A 26,245-nucleotide genomic window follows, 5' to 3' on the forward strand; every position below is an offset into this window, starting at 1 on the left:
AACTCTGTTATGCCAATAGAGCTAGATTTCCCTGAGGCCATGGTCCCCACAGCTCTCAGCCCAGCAATTTGGTCCCTCAGGGAGTTTGGGTATGTCTATAGAGCTACCATGGCCCTGCCTTGTAAAGGCTGTGCTGGCTTCCCCAGTATTACCTGTTATACTAATTTTTGATGTTCCTTTGCACATTTAGGTTTTTGACAATTCCTCACCTCAGAAGTAGGATCCGAAGTGGCTGACTGATGTCCCCGGAGCTCTCGTTGGACACAGGCATAGTGCCTGCAAAAGCCCTTTCAGCTTATTTTCTCCATGGAGCATCTGGAGGTCGTCTTGGTAAGCACTTTTGGATTCTCAAGTTTCACTCCTTTTACATTTTGAGCTTGAATCCAATATTTATTGTGAGTTTGATGAATTTGTTGTTTCATAGTGCTTAGGACTGTCTCAAAAATGATGTCTGCCAAATCCAAGAAAGCAGCACATTTTTCTAGTGGAACCCCGGCTTGCTACATGACCAAGGACTATGGGTCTAGGTCTTGTTTGTATTTGGATTTATGGTTTGAGCTCACTAACAACAGTTTTTCAAATCAGTAACCACTAGTAGATTTAACTAGTACCAGTTGGAAAAACTGATATATTTAAGGTCTAAATTGGAAACCCCAGTGGCAGAGTGGTTAAGAGCTATGGCTGCTAACCAAAAGGTTGGCAGTTCGAATTTACCTGGCACTCCTCGGAAACTCTATGGGGCAGTTCTACTCTGTCCTATAGGGTTGCTATGAGTCTGAATTGACTCGATGGCAATAGGTTGGTTTTGGTTTTGGTTTAAGGTCTAAATTAGAAAACCATGGCACCGTTACCAAACAACCGTAATGGGATTCTTATGTTGATTGGTATTCTGGGGCTTCCAAACGTATTCAGTATTCTAAAATAGTGTCTCTGAAATTGTTTTTTAAAAAATTGTAAGTTGTAAGAGACTGGGTCTCTAGCCTGAAGAATAGACTGGGTTCAAAAAGAATGAACCTAGGTTTCGTATGGTTGTTACAAAGGAATCCAAGAGTTTTTTAAGCTGCAAAAATATGTGGACACGAGTCTAAGTACTTTTAAGGGCCTCTAGGGTGTTCGTGGAGCCTTGGTGGTGCAGTGGTTAAGAGCTTGGATGCTAACGAAAAGGTCAGCAGTTTGAATCCATCAGCTGCTCCTTGGAAACCCCACGGGGAAGTTCTACTCTGTCCTATAGGGCAGTTCTGCCCTGTACTATAAGCAGTTCTACTCTGTCACTATAGGACAGAATCGACTCAATGGCGATGGAGTTTAGGGTACTCACCACCAACAGAAAAATCCTCATGTAATGATAAGCTGAGACATGAGATGGGCCAGAGTATCATGCTGCCTACCAGCTGGAAGAAAACGCTTATGCAACAGAGGTACACTGTAAAACAAAACACTAACCAAACCCTGTGGTGGACTCCCTTTTAGGAATTTTATTTGGCTCTGGTAAACTGAAGTTGCAACCTAAGGGAATAGAATTCTTGACATCTAAGAGAGGTGAGCTTGGAGCTCCCCCCTACTGGGATGCTGGTTTGGGGTTCATGTTAAAAAGTACTCTAAGCTAAGTATACTAGAAGTAATTTGGAATTTTAGTGAGCACTTTAGGAAAATGAGTTCCCATATACTCTCTTTTTCCTTCCGCTCTGAGAAAATAAGTTCCCATTTGTGTTGTCTTTTATTTCCTCTTTGGGGAACTTCTGTCTGGTGCTCAGGTTTCATTGAGGGTCTGAGATACCTCCAACTGAGACTCTGAAAAGTTAATAAATTTTATCTAGATCACATTTTTCTGTTTAACTGGTTGGTCTTACCAAAGAATTGCTGTACACATTTTAAGAAATTGGGTTCCCTATTTGTTTTGTGTTGTGTTGTTTAAGAGTATAAGCCTGACTTTCGAGCTGGCCTCACAGACAGGTGAATTTATGTGGTTTTCTGTTTCATTCCACTGAGGACTTGCCTCTGTTCTAGAGCATTGTGCCTGAATTTCTGTCTTGTATAAGGTTGGAGGCAATGGCTAACAGTTGCAAGATTTTTAATGAGACTGTCTTAAGTCTCACTTCTTTTGTCCTTTGAGAAAAAAACTGCTTCTTTTGTCTGTCTTATGATTTGTGCCTTCAGTAGCTACTTTAAGAAACTTTGATATAAATTGATCTATTTGAAAAGTGCACTGAAAAAGGATGGGTTGTTTATTTTTATTGCTATAACAAGGCCTTAAAAAGGATAATTTATTCTAAACCACTTTTCTAAAAGATTCTTTAAAGCATGCAGAAGATAGTGTTATGATGGCATAATAATCTCCTACCTCTGGATGGTATTGGAAACCTTGGCGGTGTAGTGGTTAAGTGCTACGGCTGCTGACCAAGAGGTCGGCAGTTCGAATCCACCAGATGCTCCTTGGAATCTCTATGGGACAGTTCTACTCTGTCCTATTGGGTCACTATGAGTCAGAATCGACTACGGCAGTGGGTTTGGTTTTGGTTTGATGGATGGTATTATATTAAATTTTAATATTCCTTCAAAGAACATTATTCTAATTGGTTTAGTGATAAATGAGAGCTTATATAAATTAAATAGTCCTGATATTCCCATGAATTAATTAAAGTAAACTCATTCTGAAAAATATTTGTTTTGTACCATGCCAACCATAAAAGCAGTTTATTAAAAAGCAAAATCTTTCTATGTAACTTATTTTGTGAAATGTGTTTTATCTAAGGGAAAAGAGTAATTTTTTCTTAACGTAAAACTAGTAGTTCCAGAATAAGAAAAAGGGAGACATATGACAAATCTAGATAGAAAGAGGAAACAAAATGGCTAGCCAAGAATTGAGGGATTTGTAAAAATTGCTAAAGAACTCTCGTAATTACTGGGTTGCTTTTCTTAGTAAAGGGTGATAAAAGGTTACAACAAAAAGACAAGGCAAAACTGCTTGTCAAGAGACTAGTAACAAAAATAAATAAATTGGTTCTTGAAAATAGCCTGTGCCATTAAGGCTATCTTTTGTCCTTCAAAATGCCTAGAGTAATTTAAACATATGCAAATGAATTGAGATTGCACAAATTCTTCTTGAAAGTTAGTCTCAGAAAGGAAAGGGGGAGAGAACAGGCCTCCATTGCCCCACCCTCAGGCCTGCAGCTTCCCTATGTAGCCCTAGGGGAGTTTTGAATCAAGGGACGCCATCCAACAAGGTGGAGATTTTTAAAGATACTGAAAAATAGGATAAATAAGGTGAATATTGAGGGTTCAAATAAGAAAAATGCTCTTAAGACTGTTATCAGAAATTAGGTAGATTCTCAACATAAAAGAAGTATAAACAAGCTCTCTCTATTGTGGGGGAGTTTTAAGAAGCCAAAAGATAAAGAACACAATGAAAAACCCACCCAAAATAGAAAAAGGTCATATGTATATCACTGAATTGGTCCATTTCAGCCAAGACTTTGAAGGCTAAGCTTAAGATTGGAGAATGGGACAAGGTACAATTTTGAATGAAGACTTAGAATATTTCAACAAACTTTATTTCAATAATGGTTATGTTTTGAAGTGCATAGACTTAATATAGTGTCAAGACATTTAGGTGATTTACTTATATTGAATTAAGAGATATTCATTATAATTTAAGTTTATATATTTTTACTTTATGCCACAGAGAAAGGATATATTTCAATCTTCTAATAAATTGTGTTCATTTTTGCCACTTAAAAGGTTGTACCATAAGAAACATATAACAAAAAAATTTTAAAGATTTTTTAAAAGGAATTTATTTGGTGTAGTCAGAGTTTTATCTGTCCTGGCTAAAGTTTGATGGATTAATTTATGAGATTTTCAAGACCTTTAGTCTCAAAGAGTATATAAAACACAACCCACTGCCGTTGAGTTGATTCTGAGTTATAGCGACCCTAAAGGGTTACCAAGACTGTAAATCTTTATGGAACAGACTGCCACATCTTTCTCCCATGGAATGGCTGGTGAGTTTGAACCACTGACCTTTTGGTTAGTAGCCAACTGCTTTAGACACTGCACCACCAGTGCTCCTTAGATAGCATATAAAACTCCCCCCAAAAATGAAATTCTCACTCTTCAAATTTTCTTTACTGAGGTGAAGAGTTAATCTTGTCCTTCGTGTAATCCACCTCAAAGCCAAGGATTCATTATCTCATTAGAATAAATTCCTGAGTTGGTTTTGAAAATGAAGCCACGTAGCTATGAAAAACCTAAGGTTTTAGTCTTGTAATTTAATTAAATAACTAAGTTGTTTCTCAGTGATCTATGATAAACTCCTGACAACTTTGAAACTTTGTGGAAAGCCACAAAAGATTTGTTTCCTGCTTTGTAAAAGGAAATGTGCTTTAAAAGAAAAAGGTTAAAATATTGGGGCAGGGCCAAGATGGCTGACTAGGTACAAGCTACTGCGGATTCCTCTTGCAACAAAGACTTGGAAAAACAAGTGAATCGATCACATACATGACTGTCAAACACAGAACTAAGGAGTTGACCTGAGTGACAGGGGATCAAAAAGCCATGCCCTGAAGCAGCAACCGCTTCTGGAACTGGCGTCCCCCGCCACAGCCTTGAGAACTCGCGGTTCCCTGGTGCCAGAGTGGTGGTGCTGATCGTGGCTTACTGAGACAGAGCAAGCATGGGACACAGCCATAACCCCTAACCCCCTGGAGTAACCTCAGTAGAGATTCAGCCAGCACAAGCAGGCTGCACACTGATGCGGCTGACAGGAGAACGAGCAACCATGGGGAAGCAGCGACTGTTTTCGGAGCCTGGAGCCAGCATCCCAGTCAGAAAACCTTGGCGCTGGGCTTTGGACTAGGAGTGGAGGAGCTGATCACGGCTTCTTGAGATGGCACAAGCAGGGGACATAGGCCTGACCCTCAGGGGCAATCTCGACCCAGCCAGTGCACACAGGCTACATGCCTCTCTGGAATCTGAGATAAAACAGTCATCACCAAGCAAGATAAGTTACTTTGTCTATATTGTCGTGCACCCTACTCTCTCCTATCTGATCCCTCCCTTCCCTGCCCCAGGCGGCTTCATTAACATTGGAATTTTCTGGGCAAGGGAGTGAAGTGCTCTGTGGGGATTTTTTTCCTAACCCATACTCCTGGCCTGAGAGAAGCAGCAATTAATGACCCAGAGGGGAAAGATCCTTCCCTGACTTCCCTAAACTGTAATAAAAATGCAGAAACAGCTCCAGCCAAGCATATGAAGTCCACAGTCTTTGGCTTTCATCCTTACAGGGAACAAGGTGGCTATTATATTGCAAAGGCAATTCTGATAGAGATCTGACTGTAATTGTTTTGGCTGAACAGTGGAAAGGCAAGTTTTGAAGATCAGATACCTCTCTACCTATTAAACAGAGCTCTCACTGATCCACAGCAGGGAACTGAGGGCTGAAGCTCCACCCACACCACCTAGCCACCTGCTAAAGGGGTCTGAGGATAGTGATGCCTACCAATCTTTAGAGGTACAAGCATTGGGTGCCTAAGGTACAGTTGCAGAGCCCACCCACCAAAGTGCTCTAGGAATAGAGACACACCTACCTCACTGGCACATGAGGGAAGCCTGTCAGCATCCTGCCCTCCTTGGAGTGTGACCCCCTGCCACTACTAGAATCTGGTGCACACAACTATCACCACTACTCCTGTAAGTTAACAGGTGACAGTCTGCACCACACACTTGGTGACCCAAAATCAGAACACCTAAGCTGATTCTATTCAAGAATAGTGAATGGACTCTTAGGCTTATATATCTGGTAACAACTCAAACCAGCTGGTAATAGGACATAAGTGATTCAAAGTCTACAACAATCAAGACAGGACAATCTAGTAGCCTACCTGGGTATACTGAAACAAAGCAAAACAAGAAGATAAGACTCAGTGAGCAAATATAAAATAAATCATTACAATATCTTATAGATGGCTCAGAGACAGCAGTCAATATCAAATCACATAAAGAAGCAGACCATGATTGCTTCTAGAAATCCCCAAATTAAAGAATCAAAATCTTTCCCAAATGAAGATACAATCCTGGAATTGCCAGATGCAGAATATAAAAAGCTAATATACACAATGCTTCAAGACATCAGGGATGACCTCATAAATGAAATAAGGCAATCTACAGAAAAAGCCAAGGAACACACTGATAAAGCAGTTAAAGAAATCAAAAAGATTATTCAAGAACATAGTGGAAAAATTAATAAGCTGCAAGAATCCATAGAGAGACAGCATTCAGAAATCCAAAAGATTAACAGTAAAATTACAGAATTAGACAACTCAATGGGAAGTCAGAGGAGCATAATCGAGCAATTGGAATGCAGAGTGAGGGAGATGGAGGATAAGGCAATTGACACCAATATAGTTGAAGAAAAATCAGATAAAAGAATGAAAAAAAAAATGAAGAAACCCTAAGAATCGTGGGACTCTATCAAGAAGAATAACTTACGTGTGATTGGAGTTCCAGAACAGGGAGGGATGACAGAAAATACAGAGAGAATAGTTGAAGATCTGTTGGCAGAAAACTTCCCTGGCATCGTGAAAGATGAGAGGATATCTATCCAAGATGCTCATTGAACCCCATACAAGATTGATCCAAAAAGATTAATTAAAAAAAGAAAAAAATGCTCAAAACAGGGAACCATTGAATTCATTATGTAAAAGATTACAATAATCAGAAAAGAGGGACTAAATACAGGAGGCATAGATTATTCATATGGAGAGGAAAACAAGGCGTATAGGACGATACAGATTAGGTTTTTACTTAGAGAAATACGGGTAAGTATTAAGGTAACCACAAAGAGGTCTAACAATTCCATACTTCAAAATAAAAACCAAGAAAAACATAAGGACTCAGCAAAAGTAAATTCAACTACTTTGAAAATGAGGAACACACAATTTACAAGGAAAAACTTCTCAGCTCAAAAAAGTAAGTGGAAAAATGAAATTGTCAACAACACACACAAAAAGGCATCAAAATGACAGCACTAAACTCATCTATAATTATGGTGAATGTAAATGGACTAAATGCACCAATAAAGAGACAGAGAGTCTCAGACTTGATAAAAAACATGATCCGTCTATATGTTGCCTATGAGAGACCTACCTTAGACTTAGAGACACAAAGATACTAAACCTCAAAGGATGGAAAATAATAAATCAAGCAAACAACAATCAAAAAAGAGCAGGACTGGCAATATTAATTTCTGACAAAATAGACTTTAAAGTTAAATCCACCTCAAAGGATGAAGAAGGACACTACAAAATGATTAAAGGGACAATTTACCAGGAAGATATAACCATGTTAAATATTTATGCACCCAGTGACAGGGCTGCAAGATACATAAAAGAAACCTTAATAGAATTGAGAAGTGAGATAGACACCTCCACAATTATAGTAGGAGATTTCAACACACCACTTTTGGAGAAGGATAGGACTTCCAATAAGAAGCTCAATAGAGACACGGAAGATCTAATTGCTATAATCAACCAACTTGACCTCATAGCCTTATACAGAACACTCCACCCAACAGCTACAAAGTATACTTTTTTTCTAGTGCACATGGAACATTCTCTAGAATAGATCACATATTAGGTCATAAAACAAACCTTTGCAGAATCCAAAACATCGAAATATTACAAAGTATCTTCTCAGACCACAAGGCCATAAAAGTAGAAATCAATAACAGAAAAATCAGGGAAAAGAAATCCAATACTTGGAAACTGAACAACACCCTGCTCAAAAAAGACTGGGTTATAGAAGACATTAAGGAGGGAATAAAGAAATTCATAGAATGCAACGAGAATGAAAACACTTCCCATCTAAACCTCTGGGACACAGCAAAAGCAGTGCTCAAAGGTCAATTTATATTGATAAATGCACACATACATAAAGAATAAAGATGCAAAATCAGAGAACTGTCCCTACAACTTGAACAAATAGAAAGAGAGCAACAAAAGAATCCTTCAGGCACCAGAAGGAAACAAATAATAAAAATTAGAGCAGAATTAAATAAATTAGAGAATAGAAAAATAATTGAAAGAATTAAGAAAGTCAAAAGCTGGTTCTTTGAAAAAATTATCAAAATTGATAAACCGTTGGCCAGGCAGACTTAAAAAATACAGGAAAGGAAACAAATAACCTGAGTAAGAAATGAGGTGGGCCATATCACAACAGACCCAACTGAAATTAAAAGAATCGTATCAGATTACTACAAAAAATTGTACTCTAACAAATTTGAAAACCTAGAAGAAATGAATGAATTCCTAGAAACACACTACCTACCTAAACTAACACAAACAGAAGTAGAACAACTAAATAGATCCATAACAAAAAAAAAGATTGAAAAGGTAATCAAAAAACTCCCAACAAAAAAAGCCCTGGCCCTGACGGCTTCACTGCAGAGTTCTACCAAACTTTCAGAGAAGGTTTAACACCACTACTTCTAAAGGTATTTCAAACCATAGAAAAGAATGGAGTACTACCTAACTCATTCTATGAAGCCAGCATATCCCTGATAGCAAAACCAGGTAAAGACAACACAACAAAAGAAAATTACAGACCTATATCCCTCATGAACATAGATGCAAAAATCCTCAACAAAATTCTAGCCAATAGAATTCAACAACATATCAAAAAAAAATAATAATCCACTACGACCAAGTGGGATTTATACCAGGTATGCAAGGTTGGTTCAATATTAGAAAAACAATGAATGTAATCTATCTTATAAATAAAACAAAAGACAAAAACCACATGATCTTATCAATTGATGCAGAAAAGGCATTTGACAAAGTCCAACACCCATTCATGATAAAAACTCTCAGCAAAATAGGAATAGAAGGAAAATTCCTCAACATAGTAAAGGGCATTTATACAAAGCCAACAGCCAACATCATCCTAAATGGAGAGAGACTGAATGCGTTTCCCTTGAGAGCTGAAACCAGACAAGGATGCACTGTATTACTGCTCTTATTTAACATTGTGTTGGAGGTCCTAGCCAGAGCAATTAGGCTGGACAAAGAAATACTGGGCATCCAGATTGGCAAGGAAGAAGTCAAATTATCTCTATTTGCAGATAACACGATCATATACACAGAAAACCCTAAGGAATCCTCCAGAAAACTACTGAAACTAATAGAAGAGTTCAACAGAGTTTCAAGTTACAAGGTAAACATACAAAAATCAGTTGGATTCTTCTACACCAAAAAAAAAGAACATCGAAGAGGAAATCACCAAATCAATACCAGTCACAGTAGCCCCCACGAACATAAAATACTTAGGAATAAATCTTACCAAAGATGTAAAAGACCTATACAAAGAAAAGTACAAAGTACTACTGCAACAAAGTAAAAGGGACCTACATAAGTGGAAAAACATACCTTGCTAATGGATAGAAAGACTTAACATAGCAAAAATGTCTATTCTACCAAAAGCCATCTATATATGCAATGCACTTCTGATCCAAATTCCAATGACATTATTTATTGTGATGAGAAACAAATCACCAACTTCATATGGAAGGGAAAGAAGCCCTGGATAAGTAAAAAAAAATTACTGAAAAAGAAGAAGAAAGTGGGAGGCCTCACTCTACCTGATTTTAGAACATATTATACAGCCACAGTACAGCCTGGTACTGGTACAAAAACAGGCACATAGACCAATGGAACAGAATTGAGAACCTAGATATAAATTGATCCACATATGAGCAGCTGATATTTGACAAAGGCCCAATGCCACTTAATTGAGGAAATGATAGTCTTTTTAACAAATGGTGCTGGCATAACTGGATATCCATTTGCAAAAAAATGAAACAGGACCCATACCTCACACCATGCACAAAAGCGAACTCCAAGTGGATCAAAGACCTAAACATAAAGACTAAAACGATAAAGATCACGGAAGAAAAAATAGGGACAACGTTAGGAACCCTAATACAAGGCATAAACAGAATGCAAAACACTACTAAAAATGACGAAGAGAAACCAGATAACTGGGAGCTTCTTAAAATCAAACACCTATGCTCATCTAAAGTCTTCACCAAAAGAGTAAAAAGACCACCTACAGACTGTGAAAAAATTTTCAGCTATGACATCTCCGATCAAAATCTATATTATTCTGTTAAAACTCAGCCACAAAAAGAAAAACAGCCCAATTAAAAATTGGGCAAAGGATATGAACAGACACATGAGGAAATGCTCTCGGTCATTAGCCATTAGGGAAATGCAAATTAAAACTAGGATGAGATTCCATGTCACTCCAACAAGGCTGTCATTAATCCAAAAAACACAAAATAAATGTTGGAGAGGCTGTGGAGAGATTGGAACACTTATACACTGCTGGTGGGAATGTAAAATGGCACAACCACTTGGGAAATCGATCTGGCATTTCCTTGAAAAGCTAGAATTAGAACTACCACACGACCCAGAAATCCTGCTCCTCTGAATGTATCCTAGAGGAATAAGAGCCTTTACACGAACAAAGATATGCACACCTGTGATTGCAGCACTGTTTACAATGCAAAATGATGGAAGCAACCAAGGTGTCCATGAACAGACAAATAGATGAATAAATTATGGTATATTCACAGAATGGAATACTACACATTGATAAAGAACAGTGATGAATCTGTGAAACATTTCATAACATGGAGGAACCTGGAAGGCATTATGCTGAGTGAAATTAGTCAGATAGAAAAGGACAAATATTGTATAAGACCACTATTATAAGATCTTGAGAAATAGTAAAAAATGAGAAGAACACATCCTTTTGTGGTTACGAGAGGCGGGAGGAAAGGAGGGTGGGACAGGGTTATTTACTGATTAGATAGTAGATAAGAACTACTTTAGGGGAAAGGAAGGACAACACTCGATACAGGGGAGGTCAGCACAACTGGACTAAACCAAAAGCAAATAAGTTTCCTGAGTAAACTGAATTCTTCGAAGGTCAGCAAAAAAGGGGCAGGGATTTGGGGGCTATGACTTCAGGGACCATCTAAATCAATTGGCAAAATAAAATCTATTAAGAAAATATTCTGCATCCCACTTTGAAGTGTGACATCTGGGGTTTTAAACCCTAGCAAGCTGCCATCTAAGATGCATCAATGAGTCTCATCCCACCTGGATCAAAGGAGAATGAAGAACACCAAGGTCACAAGGTTATTATGAGCCCAAGAGACAGAAAGGGCTACATGAACTAGAGACTAAATCATCCTGAGACCAGAAGAACTAGATGGTGCCCGGCCACAACCGATGACTGCCCTGACAGGGAACATAACAAAGAACTCCTGAGGGAGCAGGAGAACAGTGGAATGCAGGCCCCAAATTGTCATAAAAAGACCAGACTTAATAGTCTGACTAGACTAGAAGGATGCCGGTGGTCATGGTCCCTAAACCTTCTGTTGGCCCAGGACAGGAACCATTCCTGAAGCCAACTTGTCAGTCATGGATTGGAGTGGACAATGGGTTGGAGAGAGATGCTGATGAGGAGTGAGCTACTTGCATCAGGTGGATACTTGAGACTATGTTGGCATCTCCTCTCTGGAGGGGAGATGGGAGGGTAGAGGGGGTTAGAAGCCAGCAAAATTGTCACGAAAGGAGAGACTGGAAGGAGGGAGCGCCGTGACTCATTAGGGGGAGAGTTAGTGGCAGTATGTAGTAAGGTGTAAGTTTATATGTGAGAGACTGAGTCGATTTGTAAACCTTCACTTAAAGCACAATAAAAATTATTTTAAAAAAGGTTATTGTGTTATGAAGCCCATGAAATGTGTTGTCAAATCAGAATTATCAACTTTTCTTTGGGTTAAAATAATTTATGTTTTTTTTTATGTGTTAGTGTCTCCTCTTATTTTTGCTTGATATTAGACAACAAGGGCAGGATGTTATTACTCATTTTTTTTCATTGCTAACTTTGTTACAGTTTTATTTCTTTTGAATTTAGCATCCTCATATCCAATGGTAATTTTTTTTAGTCAAAAAAGTTTTCATTGTGACTCAGATGAAAATTTACAGAACAGAATAGTATTGTATTTAAAAATTTCTACACAAATTGTTTCATGGCATTGACTACAATCCCACATCGTATCAGCACTCTCCCCCTTTCCCTTCCTACCCCTGGTTGACCATGCCTATTCATCCAGTTTTCCATCCCCTCCTACCTTCTTGTCTTTGTTCTGGGCAGGTGTTGCCCGTTTGATTTTGTATAGTTGATTGATCTAAGAAGCACATTCCTCACATATATTATTGTTTGTCTTATAGGCTTGCCTGATCTTTGGCTGAAAGGTGAACTTTGGGAGTGGCTTTAAGTCGGAGTTAGAAAGGTTTCTGGGGACCATAGTTTCAGGGGTTCCTCTAGTCTCTGTTAGACCGGTTAACCTGGTCTATTTTGTGAATTTGATCATTTGTTCAACAGCCACTACCAAAGTCACACATAGACCAGAACCACAAAACAACAACAATTAATAGAAGGGAGGAAAGACAGTCTAAAGAGAAAGAGAAGAAACAAAGCTCCTGATACATCAAAACAAAACAAAAAATTGGAACAAAACATATAATCAATAAATACATAAATTAATTAATTAACACTTTAATGCCTTGGAGACAGCAGACAATAACAAATAATATGAAGAAACGGGATAAAAGACTCATGAAAGTGAACAAAATACCTTTCACCAAAGTTACCACTTATCTATTGTCTATTTACTGTTTTTCCATCCCCACCTCTCCCCTCCCTCGTAACCATCAAAGATTGCTTCTGTTTGCTTGTAAACATTTTTTATGTTTTTTATAGTAGTGGTCTCATCCAATATTTGGTGAAGGGTAAGACAATACACAATACCAGGGAAGCCAGCACAACTTCTCTAAGGCAAGGTCATGGAAGTTCCATAGACACATAGAAATTTCCTGAGGATCCGAATTACTGGGCTGAGGGCTGTGGGGACCTTGGTCTCTGGGAACATCTAGCTCAATTTGCATAACACAGTTGATAAAGAAAATGTTCTACGTTCTACTTTGGTGAGTAGCATCTGGGGTCTTAAAAGCCTGTGAATGGCCATTTCTAAGATACTCCACTGGTCTCACCCCTTCAGGAGCAAGGGAGAATGGAGAAAACTAAAGACACAAGGAAAAGATTAGTCCGAAGGACTAATGGACCGCAACTACCATGGCCTCCACTGGAATGAGTCTAGTACAACTAGATGGTGCCCAGCTACCACCACTGACTGCTGTGACAGGGATGAAAATAGAGGGTCCTGGACAGAGCTGGAGAAAAATGTAGAACAAAATTCTAACTCACAAAAAATGACCAGTCTTACTGTCCTGACAGCAAATGGAGAAATGCCAAGACTATGGCCCCCAAACACACTTTCAGCTCAGTAAATGACTCCTAAGGTTCACCATTCAGGCAAAGATTGGACAGGCCCATAAAACAAAATGAGACTAAAGGGACACACCAGCCCAGGGGCATGGACAAAAAGGCAGGAGGAGACAGGAAAGCTGGTAATAGGGATCCCAAGGTCTAGAAGGGAAAGTGTTGACATGTTGTGGGATTGTTAACCAATGCCATAAAACAATATGTGTACGAACTGTTTTATGAGAAGCTAGTTTGTTTTGTAAACATTCATCTAAAGTACAAAAAGATTTAAAAAAGTGAGCAAATTAAAGGGACAGAAAACCTTCCTGAGGAAAAAGTGGTTATAGAACTACCTGATAAGGAATTTTAAAAACTTAAATATAGAATCCTTAAAGAGATGAAGGAAAACACAGAAAAAAACCTAGAAGAATTCAGGAAAACATTACAAGAACAAAATGACAAACTAAATAGACAATTAGAAACCATAAAAAAACAACTACTGGAAATTCAGAAGATTAACAATAAAATGGAACACTGGTGGCACAATGGTCAGGAGCTCAGCTGCTAACCAAAAAGCTCAGCAGTTCAAATGCACCAGCCACTCCTTGGAAACCCTAAGGAGACAGTTCTACTCTGTTCTGTAGAGTCACTATGAGTTGGAATTGACTCAATGGCAATGGGTTTAACAATAAAATTTCAGAAGTAGATAACTCAATGGAAAGACATAGATATAAATTTGAACAATGGAAGAAAGAATCAGTGAAATAGAGGACAAATCCCTTGATACTACTTTTTTGAGGAACAATTAGAAAAAAGTTGATGAAAAATGTAGAAAGCTTAAGAATGATGTGGGACACAGTCAAGGGGAATACTTTACACATAATAGAAATTCCAGAAGAGGAGGAAAAAAAAGCACAGAAATAATTTTTGAGGATTTATTGGCATAAAACTTCCATGAAAAGTAAAATTTCTATAAAAAAGGACAAAAAGGTTTCTGTCCAAGAAGCTCAACAAATCCCAAACAGAATAGACCCCAAAAGACTGCCACCAAGCCCTAAATAATCAAACTTTCCAAAATCAAAGACAAGGGAGTAATTCTGAGAGCAGCTCACTAAAAAATGAAATATCACTTACAAAAGGGTACCAATAAGATTAAGTGCTGATTTCTCATCATAAACCATTCAGGCAAGAAGGCAATGGGATTACATATATAAAAACCTGAAAGAAAACAATTGCCAACCAAGAAATGTATAACCAGCAAAATTGTTGTTCCCAAACATGATGGCAAAATTAGCACATTTCCAGATAAGCAGTATTTAAGGGAATTAGTAAAAACCAGATCAATCTTAAAAGAAATATTAAAGAGAGTTCTTTGGGCAGAGAACCAATGACCTCAGAAATAATCAGAGATTAAGACACATGACAGCATAATGAAGATGCAAAATTGAAAACAAGGAACCATTGATGTCAATCTGTAAATGACGATAACCTCAAAACAAAAAGAGGAAATATATGGTGTAGTTATAGACTTCCATATGGAGAGGAAGTCAAGGTAATATCAAGATAGATTGTACTAAACTTTAGAAGTTAAAGGTAAATTTCAGAGTAACCATAAAGAAAAGTAATAAATCAACTCACCAAAATGAAGAAGAAAATCAAAAAGACACAGTAAACTCAAAATTAACAACAAAGGATACACAAAGAAAATTCTTAAACAAAAAGAACTCAGCACATAGGAGGTAGGCCAAGATGGCAGAATAGCCAGACACTTCCTGTGATCCCTCTTTAAAACAAAGACCCGAAAAAACAAGTGAAACGATTATATTTATGACAACCTAGGAGACCTGATCATCAAAGGCAAAGTTAGAAAACAGACTGAACTATGGGGGAGGGAGAAACGGTTCAGGAGAGAGGAGTTGCCGGACCTGAATCCCCGGGATCCCTCAGGCACCACTACGGGGAGTGGCTGTAGCGGGCTGGTAGTAGTGTTCGGCAGCAGTTTTCTCAGGGAGAAACAGCCAGCCGCACAGTGAACTCACACCTTCAGAACCAGAGAATAGTGGTGGTCTCAGCAAAAGCTAAATAATTGAATATATTTTACCATGTCCCCCACCCCCAAGCCAGCTTCAGAGGCTGTTGATTTCCCTGGGCCTGAGACGGGCCCTGTTGAGCACCAGGAATCATTCTGGGAGAAGGAATAAATTCAAAATTGGGGGAAAAGGTAATTTGCTAGCTCTTACTAACATAGGGAGCTCCAGCCAGAAGCAGGTCCTGTCCAAACATAAAAGGCCTGTGGACTTTGAATACCTTTCCCCTCTTACATGGACCTGTGTGGGCCTATTTTGGGAGAATAGGCCCTTTTTGGAAGACTGCAACTGTTTCAACTGTGCGGTAGAGAGGTGGGTGTTTGATGTTTGATACTGCTTTGCTTATTAAACAGGGTCCTCACCTACCCGCATCAGGGGCCTAAGGACCGGAGAGGCTTCACTCAGGTAGCCCAGCTACCCACGACAGGGGTCTAAGGATAACTGGTACCTCACAGTCCTTACAACCAAAAGCACTGGGTGCCCATGGTCTGTCTGCACAACTCACTCACCTGTATGCTTTAGGAAACAGGGACATGATTTTCTCAGAGACACGTGAGGGAATATTCTCAGTTCCTTGCCTTGTTCAGAGTGTGACCCCCTGCTGCAACCAGATACCGGTATCCACACCAACCACCCCTGCCCCTCTAAGACTGTGGGGCAGAGCCTGTACCACACACTTGCTGATCAGCTACCTGGACATCTGAGCTGAATCCATACAAGAAAAGTGAATGACTCTTTTTTTTCCTAGGCTGATATAACTGATAACAGCTCTAGACATCTGGTGACAGGACTTCAGAGCTTTGAAGGCAAAAATAATCAAGCTAGCTCACTCAAGCAACCCATTTGGGCATATCAAAACAAAACAAAACAATAAGCTAGGATACAGTAAGCAAACATAAAATAAGCTACTATAATAACTTATAGATGGCTCGGAGATAAGAGTCAATATCAAATTACATAAAGAAACAGACCATGATTGCTTCAACAAGCTCTCAAAACAAAGAATCAAGGGATCTTCTAGATGAAAGTGCCTTTCTGGAATTACCGGATGCAGAATACAACAGATTAATGTACAGAATCCTTCAAGACATCAGGAAGGAGATCAGCCAAAATGCAGAACAAGCCAAGGAACACAGAGATAAAACAGTTGAAGAAATTACAAAGGTTATTCAAGAACATAATGAAAAATTTAATAAGCTGCAAGAATCCATAGAGAGATAACAATCAGAAATTCAGATGATTAATAATAAAATTACAGAATTAGAAAACTCGATAGAAAGTCAAAGGAGCAAAACTGAGCAAGTGGAAGGCAGAATTACAAAATAAAATACAAGAAAAAAATAGAGACTTAGCGGAAACAAAATCGACAACAGCTAATAAGAGGAAAAGACAATATATAAAGATAAACTACTCAGTACAAAAAATTAAGTGGGAAAAAGAAACTGTCAACAATACACAAAAAAAGACATCAAAATGACAGCACTAAATTTGTACTTATCCATAATTACTCTGATTGTAAATGGACTAAATGCACCAATAAAGAGACAGAGAGTGGCAGAATGGATAAAAAAAAAATGATCCATCTATCTATTGCCTCCAACAGACACACCTTAGACTTAGAGACAGAAACAAACTAAAAATCCAATGATGGAAAAAAATATATCAAGCAAACAACAATCAAAAAAAAAGCAGGAGTGGCAATATTAATTTCTGACAAAATAGACTTTAATGTTAAATCCATCACAAAGGATAAGGAAGGACACTATATAATGATTAAAGGGACAATATACCAGGAGGATATAACCATATTAAATAGTAATGCCCCCAATTATAGGGCTGCAAGATACATAAAATAAACTCTAATAGCATTGAAAAGTGAGATAGACAACACCAGAATTATAGTAGGAGACTTCAACACACCACTTTTGGTGAAAGACAGGACATCCAGAAAGAAGCGCAATAAAGGCACGGAAGATCTAAATGCCACAATCAACAGCTTGACCTTATAGACACATACAGAACACTCCACCCAACAGCAGCCACGTATACATTCTTTTCTAGTGCACGTGGAACATTCTCTAGAATAGACCACATATTAGGTCATAAAGCAAGCCTTAGCAGAATCAAAAACATTGAAATATTACAAAGCATCTTCTCTTACCATAAGGCCATAAAAGTAGAAATAAATAACAGCAAAAGCAATGACAAGAAATGAAACACTTCAAAAATGAACAATACCCTGCTCAAAAAAGACTGGGTTATACAAGACATTAAGGATGGAATAGAGAAATTCACTGAATCCAAAGTGAATGAAAACACTTCCTACCAGAACCTTTGGGACACAGTGAACGGAGTGCTCAGAGGTCAATTTATATCAATAAATGCACACATCCAAAAAGAAGAAAGTTCCAAAATCAAAGAATTATCCCTATAACTTGCGCAAATAGAAAGAGAGCAAGAAAAGAAACTCTCAGGCACCAGAAGAAAGCAAATAATTAAAATTACAGCAGAAATAAATGAAACAGAAAAGAGAAAAACAATTTGAAAGAATTAAGATGACCAAAAGCTGGTTCTTTGAAAAAATTAACAAAAACGATAAACCGTGGGCCACACTGACAAAAGAAACACAGGAGAGGAAGCAAATAGCCCGAATAAGAAATGAGATAGGCGATATTACCACAGACCTAACTGAAATTAAAAGAATCATATCAGGTTACTATGAAAAATTGTACTCTAACAAATTTGAAAACCTAGAAGAAAGGGATGGATTCTTAGAAACACATTGCCTACCTAAACTAACACAGATAGAGGCAGAACAACTAAATATGCCCATAACAAAAGAAGTGATTGTAAAGATAATCAAAAACTCCAAACAACAACAAAAATACCCTGGCCAGGATGGCTTCACTGCAGAATTCTTCTGAACTTTCAGAGAAGAATTAACACTATACTAAAGGTATTTCAGAGCATAGGAAAAAGAATACTCCCAAACTCATTCTATGAAACCAGCATATCCGTGATAGCAAAACCAGGTAAAGACACCACACACACAGAAAAAATACAAACGTATAACCCTCATGAAGTTTAAAAAAAAAAAACCTCATGAAGTTAGATGCAAAAATTCTCAACAAAATTGTAGCCAATAGAATTCAACAATATATTGAAAAAATAATTCACCACGACCAAGTGGGATTCATACCAGGTATGCAGGGATGGATCAACATTAAAAAAAAAAATGAATGTAGTCCATCATATGAATAAAAAAAAAGACAAGAATTACATGATTTTATCAATTGATGCAGAAAAGGCATTTGACAGAGTCCAACACACATTCATGATAAAAACTCTTAGCAAAATAGGAATAGAAGGAAAATTCCTCAGCATAATAAAGGGCATTTATACAAAGCCAACAGCCAACATCACCCTAAATGGAGAGAGCCTGAAAGCATTCCCTTGAGACTGGGATCCAGACAACGATGCCCTTTATTACCACTCTTATTCAACATTATGCTGGAGGTCCTAGCCAGAGCAATTAGGCTAGATAAAGAAATAAAGGGCATCCAGATTGGCAAGGAAGAAGTAAAAGTATCTCTATTTGTGGATGACATATTCTTATACACAGAAAAACGTAAAGAATCCTCAGGAAAACTACTGAAACTAATAGAAGAGTGCAGCAGTGTATCAGGATACAAGGTAAACATACTAAAACCTTTGGAACGCAGTGAAAACAGTGCTCTGAGGAGAACTTATAGCAATAAATGCACACGTCAAAAAACAAGAACGGGACAAAATCAATAGCTTATCCCAACAGCTGGAACAAATAGGAAAGGAGCAGCAAAAGAAGACCACATTTGCCAGAAGAAAGGAAATAATAAAGATCATAGAGAAAATAAATGAAATAGGTAACAGAAAAATAATAGAAAGAATAAGACTAGAAGTTGGTTCTTTGAGAGGATCAATAAAATTGACAAACTACTGGCCAAATTGACAAAGGAGAAAAATGAGAAGATGCAAATAACTAAAATAAAAAATGACATGGGTGACATTACAACAGAACAAAATGAGATGAAGAGAATCATCACAGACTATTATGAAAAACTGCACTCCAACAAATTTGAAAACCTAGAAGAAATAGACAAATTTCTAGAAACACAGTACCTACCTAAACTAACACGAATAGAGGTAGAAAATTTGAACAGACCCATAACAAAAGAAGAAATTGAATGTGTTATAAAAAAAAAAAGAAATACAACTCCCAACAACAACAACAAAAAAGCCTCAGCCCAGACTGCTTCACTGGAGAATTCCACTAAATATTCAGAAAGGAGTTGACACCAGTTGTACTCAAACTCTTCCAGGATATAGAAAAGGAAGAAATATTCCCTAATTCATTCTATGAAGCCAGCATAACCCTGATACCAAAGCCAGGCAAAGACACCAATAAAAGAGAAAATTACAAACCAATGTCCCTCATGAATATAGATACAAAGACTCTGAACAAAATTCTAGACAACAGAATTCAACAGTGTAGTATCAAAACAATAATGTATCATGATCAAGTGGGATTCATAACTGGGATGCAAGGATGGTTCAACATTAGAAAATCAAAGTAATTCACCACATAAATAAAACAAAGGAAAAGAATCACTTGATCATCTCAATCAATGCTAAAAAGGCACTTGATAAAATGTAACACTTCCCAATCTCACAGCTTACTATACAGCCACAGTAATCAAAACAGCCTAGTACTGAATCAGTGACAGACACATAGACCAATGGAATGGAATTGATAACCCACAATTAAATTCACTCATCCACAGGCAGCTGATCTTAGACAAAGGGTCAAAGTCCATCCAATGGGGAAGAAACAGTCTCTTTAACAAATGGAACAAATGGTGCTGGCAAAACTGGTTATTCATTTTTGGAAAAATGAAACAGTACCCATAGCTCAGACCATACAAATAAACCAACTCAAAATGGATCAAAGACCTAAATGTTAAAACTGAAACTATAAACTTGCTGAAAGATAACATAGGGTCAAAACTAGGTGACCTAATTTTTGGCATAAATAGCCTATTAAACAAAACTAAAAATGCACAAATGACAGAAGATATATTAGATAACTGGGACTGTTACCCGAGAACGGCCTCGGTTCTTGTCTTCGGTGTAGGAAGGAATTCAAACACTGAGACAAATAGTCCCAAGCGAGCAGAGGTTTATTAGCAAGCAGAGGGTTAGTGGTAAAAGTACACTTGACTAGGAAGCGTCAAGCAGGCTACTCAGGTAGAGAAAGAATCTAAGTGCTGCGATAGTCATTTTCTTAGGGTTTTATACACTTCTTGTCTCTTATCTCTCTGTGTTAACATTTATCAGCCAGGACAAGAACCCCTATGGAGACTATTTCTTTGGCTTAAGTTTTAATTACCAAGTTAAGGACCCCCTGTAAGGATCATTTCCTTGGCTTAAAGTTTAACTATGTAGGGACCATCTTTTTGAGGAATGTCACCACCCCTTGCCTCTTCCTCTTCCCGAGTGCAAGCTCTCTCCCTCCCCCTCACAGGACCTCCTAAAAATTAATTACTTAATGCTCATCAAAAAAAAAATTTTTTTTCATCAAAAGACTTTACCGGGAGAGTAAAAAGAGAATCTACACACTGGTGGAAAAAAAAAAAAACTTTGGTAACAACATATCTGATAAGAATCTAATCTCTAAAATATGTAGAAAATGTCAGCAAGTCAACAACAAAAAGACCAACCATCCAATCAATAAAATACACTTCACCAAAGAGGACATTCAGGTGGCCAACAAATACATGAAAAGATGCTCTTGATCAGGAGCCATTAGAAACATGCAAAGGAAAACTATAGTGAGATACCATCTCACACTTGCAAAAATGGCAATGATAAAAAAAAACAGAGAGAGAGAGAGAAAAAACAACAAATGCTGGTGAGGTTGTTGGGGGATAGGAACTCTTATACATTGCTGGTGGGATTGTAAAATAGTACAACCACTGTCAAAAACAATATGGAGCTTCCTCAAAAAGCTAGAAATACTTTATGACCCAGCAATCACATTCCTAGGTGTATATACTAGGCATATGAGAGCAGTGACACAAATAGGCATAGGCACACCTGTGTTCATTGCAGCAGCATTCACAATAGCAAAAATATAGAAACAACCTACGTTCCCATCAACAGATGAATGTGTAAACAAATTGTGATAATACAAACAGTGGCATACTATGCAACAGTAAAGAATAATGAGGAGTCCACAAAACATCTTATAGCATGGATGAATCAAAAGATGACTGGGGAGGAGCTGCCTCCTCAAAGTAGAGTCTACCTTAATGACGTGGATGGACTAAAGTTCGACTCAAAATGAGACACAACAGCTGCAAACAGCCATTAATAACTGGAACCTGGAACGTATGAAATATTAATCTAGGAAATTTGGAAATCATCAAAAATGAAATAGAATGCATAAACATCAATATCTTAGACATTAGTGAGCTGAAATGGACTGGTATTGGTCGTTTTGAATCGGATAGTCATATAGCCTACTATGCTCGGAATGACAAGTTGAAGAGGAATGGTGTTGCATTCATCATCAAAAGGAACATTTCAAGATCTATCTTGAAGTACAACGCTGTCAGTGATAGGATAATATCCATACGCCTACAAGGAAGACCAGTTAATAAGAGAATTTTTCACATTTACGCACCAACCACTAAGGCCAAAGACAAAGAAATAGAAGATTTTTATCAGCTGCTGCAGCCTGAAATTGATCGAACATGCAGTCAAGATGCATTGATAGTTACTGGTGATTGGAATGCAAAAGTTGGAACAAAGAAGAAGGATCCGTGGTTGGAAAATACAGGCTTGATGAAAGAAACAATCCCAGAGACTGAATGATAGAATTTTGCAAGACCAATGACTTCTTCATTGCAAATACCTTCTTTTACCACATTTTTCTGACATGATACTGAATTCTATTGGCTAGAATTTTGTTGAGAATTTTTGCATCTGTATTCATTAGAGATACTGGTCTGTAATTTTCTTTCTTTTTTTTTTTGTGGTGTCTTTGCCCGGTTTTGGTATCAGGATTGTGCTTGCTTCATAAAATGAATTTGGAAGTATCACTTCTTTTTCTGTGTCCTGAAGTGGTTTGAGTAGCACTGTTGTAAGCTCTTCTCTGAATATTTGGTAAAATTACCCAGTGACGCCATCTGGGCCAGGGTTTTTTTTTTGTTGGGAGGTTTTTTTTTTTAAATTAACTTTTCAGTCTCTTCTCTTGTTATGGATCAGTTCAGGTTTTTAACATCATTTTGTGTTAGTTTGGTAGATAGTGTGTTTCTAGAAATTTGTCCATTTCCTCTAGGTTTTCAAATTTGTTGGGGTATAGTTTTTCATAATACTGTTATGATCCTCTTATTTTCAGTTGGGTCTGTTGTAATGTTCCCCTTTTCGTTTTTTATTTGGGTTATTTTCATCCTGTCCTGTTTTTCTGTTGTCATTTTGGCCAGTGGTTTGTCAATTATGTTGATGCTGTCCAAGAATGAACTTTTGGTTTCGTTGATTCTTTCTGTTTTTCTATTTCATTGATTTCTGCTCTGATCTTCATTATTTCCTTTCTTCTGGTTGCTGTGGGCTTCTTTTGCTGTTCTCTTTGTATTTGTTCAAGTTGTGTAACGAACATTTTGTTTTTGTCCCTTTCTTCTTTTTTGATGTGTGGGTCTATTTGTATAAATTGACCTGTAAGCACTGCCTTTGCTGTGTCCCAAAGTTTTGATATATGTGTTTTCATTTCCTTTTGATTCTAGGAATTTATTTTTATTCCATTTCTATTTTCTTCTCTTACCCAGTGGTATTTAAGCAGGGTGTTATTCAGTTTCCATGTAATTGATTTTTTTTCCTTGCTCATCTTGTTAATTTGTGCTTTGATGGCATTGTGGTCAGAGAAGGTACTTTGTAATATCTCGGTGTTTTGGATTTTATTGCTGGTTGCTCTGTGGCCTAAAGGTGTGGTCTATTCTGCAGAATGTTCCATGTGCTTTGGAAAAGAATGTGTACTTTGCAGCTGTTGGGTGGAGTGCTCTATATATGTCTATGAGGTGAAGTTGGCTGATTGTGTCCTTTAGCTCTTCTGTATCTTTGTTGAGTTTCTTTCTAGATGATCTGTCCTTTACTGAGATTGGTGTGTTGAAGTCTCTTACTATTATTGTGCAACAGTTAATTTCTCTTTTCAGTGCTGTTAGAGTTTATGTATTTTGGAGCCCTGTCATTGGGTGCATAGATGTTTATTATGGTTAAGTCTTCATGATGGATTGTGCCTTTTATCATTATATAGTGCCCTGCTTTGTCTTTTATGGTGGATTTTTTTAAAGTCTATTTTCTCTGAGATTGGTATTGCCACTCCTGCTCTTTTTTGGTAGTTATGTGCTTGTTTTATTTTTTCCATCCCTTGATTTTTAATAAATCTACATCTTTGTTTCTAAGGTGTGTCTCTTCCAAGGTGTGGATCCTGGGTTTTTTATCCATTCTGGCACTTTCTGTGTGTTTATGGGTGTATTTAGGCCATTTACATTTAAGCAGGGTGTTATTCAGTTTCCATGTAATTGATTTTTTTTCCTTGCTCATCTTGTTAATTTGTGCTTTGATGACATTGTGGTCAGAGAAGGTACTTTGTAATATCTCGGTGTTTTGGATTTTATTGCTGGTTGCTCTGTGGCCTAAAGGTGTGGTCTATTCTGCAGAATGTTCCATGTGCTTTGGAAAAGAATGTGTATTGATAGGTGTGAGTTTATTACTGTCATTTTGTTGTGCTTTTTTTTTTGTGTGGTGCTGACATTTTCTTTGTTCCTCTTACTCTCCTTTGCTGAATTGCTTTTGTTTGTGGATTTCTTTTTCCTTTCTCTTGTTTCTGTGGATTTCATTTTTATTGAGACTTTATGTTTTTCTTCTTTATTTTGATGAGTACATTAGTTAACTTTCTTTGTGGTTACCTTGAGATTTACCCTCATCTTCCTAGGTTTGAACCAGTCTTTTATTACTTGGTATCACCTTGCCTTCCTCTCCATTAGAAAGTTCCATACCTACACCATTTACTCCCTCTTTTATTGTTCTGACATTGTTGTCATTTACAAATTAACCTCTCTGGTTCCCTGTTGTAATTCTTTTTGTTTTGGATATTCCTTGAGAGTTCATTTCCTAGGTTGGTATCTGGATGGTACAGTCTTGTGCCCTAGATTCAGGCTGTGGTCTGATGTTGTTTGTTTTGAGACTGAAGGACTCCCTTTAATAATTCTTGTAAGTTTGGTTTGGTTTTTACATATTCCCTTAGTTTCTGTTTATCTGGAAATGTTGTTATTTCACCATCATTTCTGAATGAGAGTTTTGCAGGATATGTTATTCTTGGTTGGCAATGTTTTTCTTTCAAAGTTTTATGTATGTCATCCCATTGCCTTCTTGTCTGCATAGTTTCTGCTGAATAATCAGAGCTTAGTCTTATTGTTTCTCCTCTGTATGTGACTTTTTGTTTTTCTCTAGCTGCTCTCAGGATTTTGTCCTTGTTTTTGGTCTTAATGTGTGTGATTGTGATATGCCTTGTTGATTTTCTTTTGGGGTCTATCCTATATGGGGTTCGTTGAGCTTCTTGGATGGTCAGCTTATCATCTTTCATGATCTTAGGGAAGTTTTCTGTCAGCAATTTTTCAATGATCCTCTGTTTTCCATTTTCTCCCCCGTGCTGGAACTCCCGTCACTCGCAAGTTTTTGCTTTTGATTATATTCCACGTAATTCTCAGGGTTTCTTAATTTTTCTTCATTCTTTTTTCTGTTTTTTCCTCAAACAGATTTGTATCCAAGTGTTTGTTTCCAATTTTGCTGATCCTGTCTTCCATTATTTCAAGCCTGCTCCTCAGCCCTTCTGTGACATTGTTAATTTCTGAAATCTTGTTTAGCTTTTGGATTTCTATCTGTAGTTTTTGTGTGATTTCTAGTTGTGAATTTATTTTGGCATTTTGTTCCTGTATTATTTTCCTGAATTCTTCCTTTTTTTTGGTTTGTATTTTCTGTCAATTTGTCTGCCTTATCCATGAATTTGTCTATTTTTTTCCTCATTTTTGTCTGCTTTTTGGTTCAACTCTTGGATAGCTCTGAATATAAGAGATTTGAATTCCCTATCAGGTAGTTCTAGTGCCTTTTCTTCTACTGGAAAGTCATCTGGTGTTTTATTTTGGATGCTTATTGGAACCATCCTGTCCTTTTTTTTTTTTAATATGTTTTGATATTGCCTGCTCTCTTCAGGACATTCAGTAGTTATTTTCTTCGTTTATTGATTGTGGATCTGTTTGTTTTGTCCTGCTTTTTTTCATTTATTTGGTTATGTCTGAGCAGGCAAGCAGTGCATTGTTTTTTGTTTGCTTGCCTATGGTCATGCTACTTTTCACCTCTTGTCCAGTGAATAGGGCCAGTCACTCAACTATGGTGGAGCAGGGCAGGTCCAGCTGAATGGTAGGGGCTGGGATGGGTTGTTTGTGGCACATACTAGGGCTGACAGGGTGGGCCATGAATCAGTGCTGGGCAGGTTCAGGCAGGCCATGCCTAAGCTGCTTAGGGGTGTGATGTTCAGCTCATGGTGCAGGTAGGCAGGAGGGAGGGGAGAGGTCGTGATGTGTGGAGGTAATATGAGTATGGGGAAGAGAGAAGAGAGGAGAGAGGAAGAGGTGCCAAAAACCAAGAAAGTAAGAAAACAAAACAAAAGAGTGCTAAGG

At 37.7% G+C, this 26,245-nt stretch overlaps 1 protein-coding gene across 2 annotated transcripts in view; it reads left to right on the forward strand.

Moving 5' to 3' along the window:
- Positions 1–26,245, forward strand: part of ZC3H12B (zinc finger CCCH-type containing 12B) — a 634,852-nt gene that overhangs the window by 87,203 nt on the left and 521,404 nt on the right. Inside the window, exon 3 of one of the 2 annotated variants that reach the window (XR_007515936.1) lies at positions 191–10,786. The gene's annotated coding sequence lies outside the window, so the exon portion shown is untranslated. Of the gene's footprint in view, positions 1–190; positions 10,787–26,245 lie in introns of those variants that run through there. The other variant, XM_049873004.1, reaches the window with a different exon arrangement.

Source organism: Elephas maximus, chromosome X, assembly GCF_024166365.1.
Source record: "Elephas maximus indicus isolate mEleMax1 chromosome X, mEleMax1 primary haplotype, whole genome shotgun sequence".
Taxonomy (NCBI): domain Eukaryota; kingdom Metazoa; phylum Chordata; class Mammalia; order Proboscidea; family Elephantidae; genus Elephas; species Elephas maximus.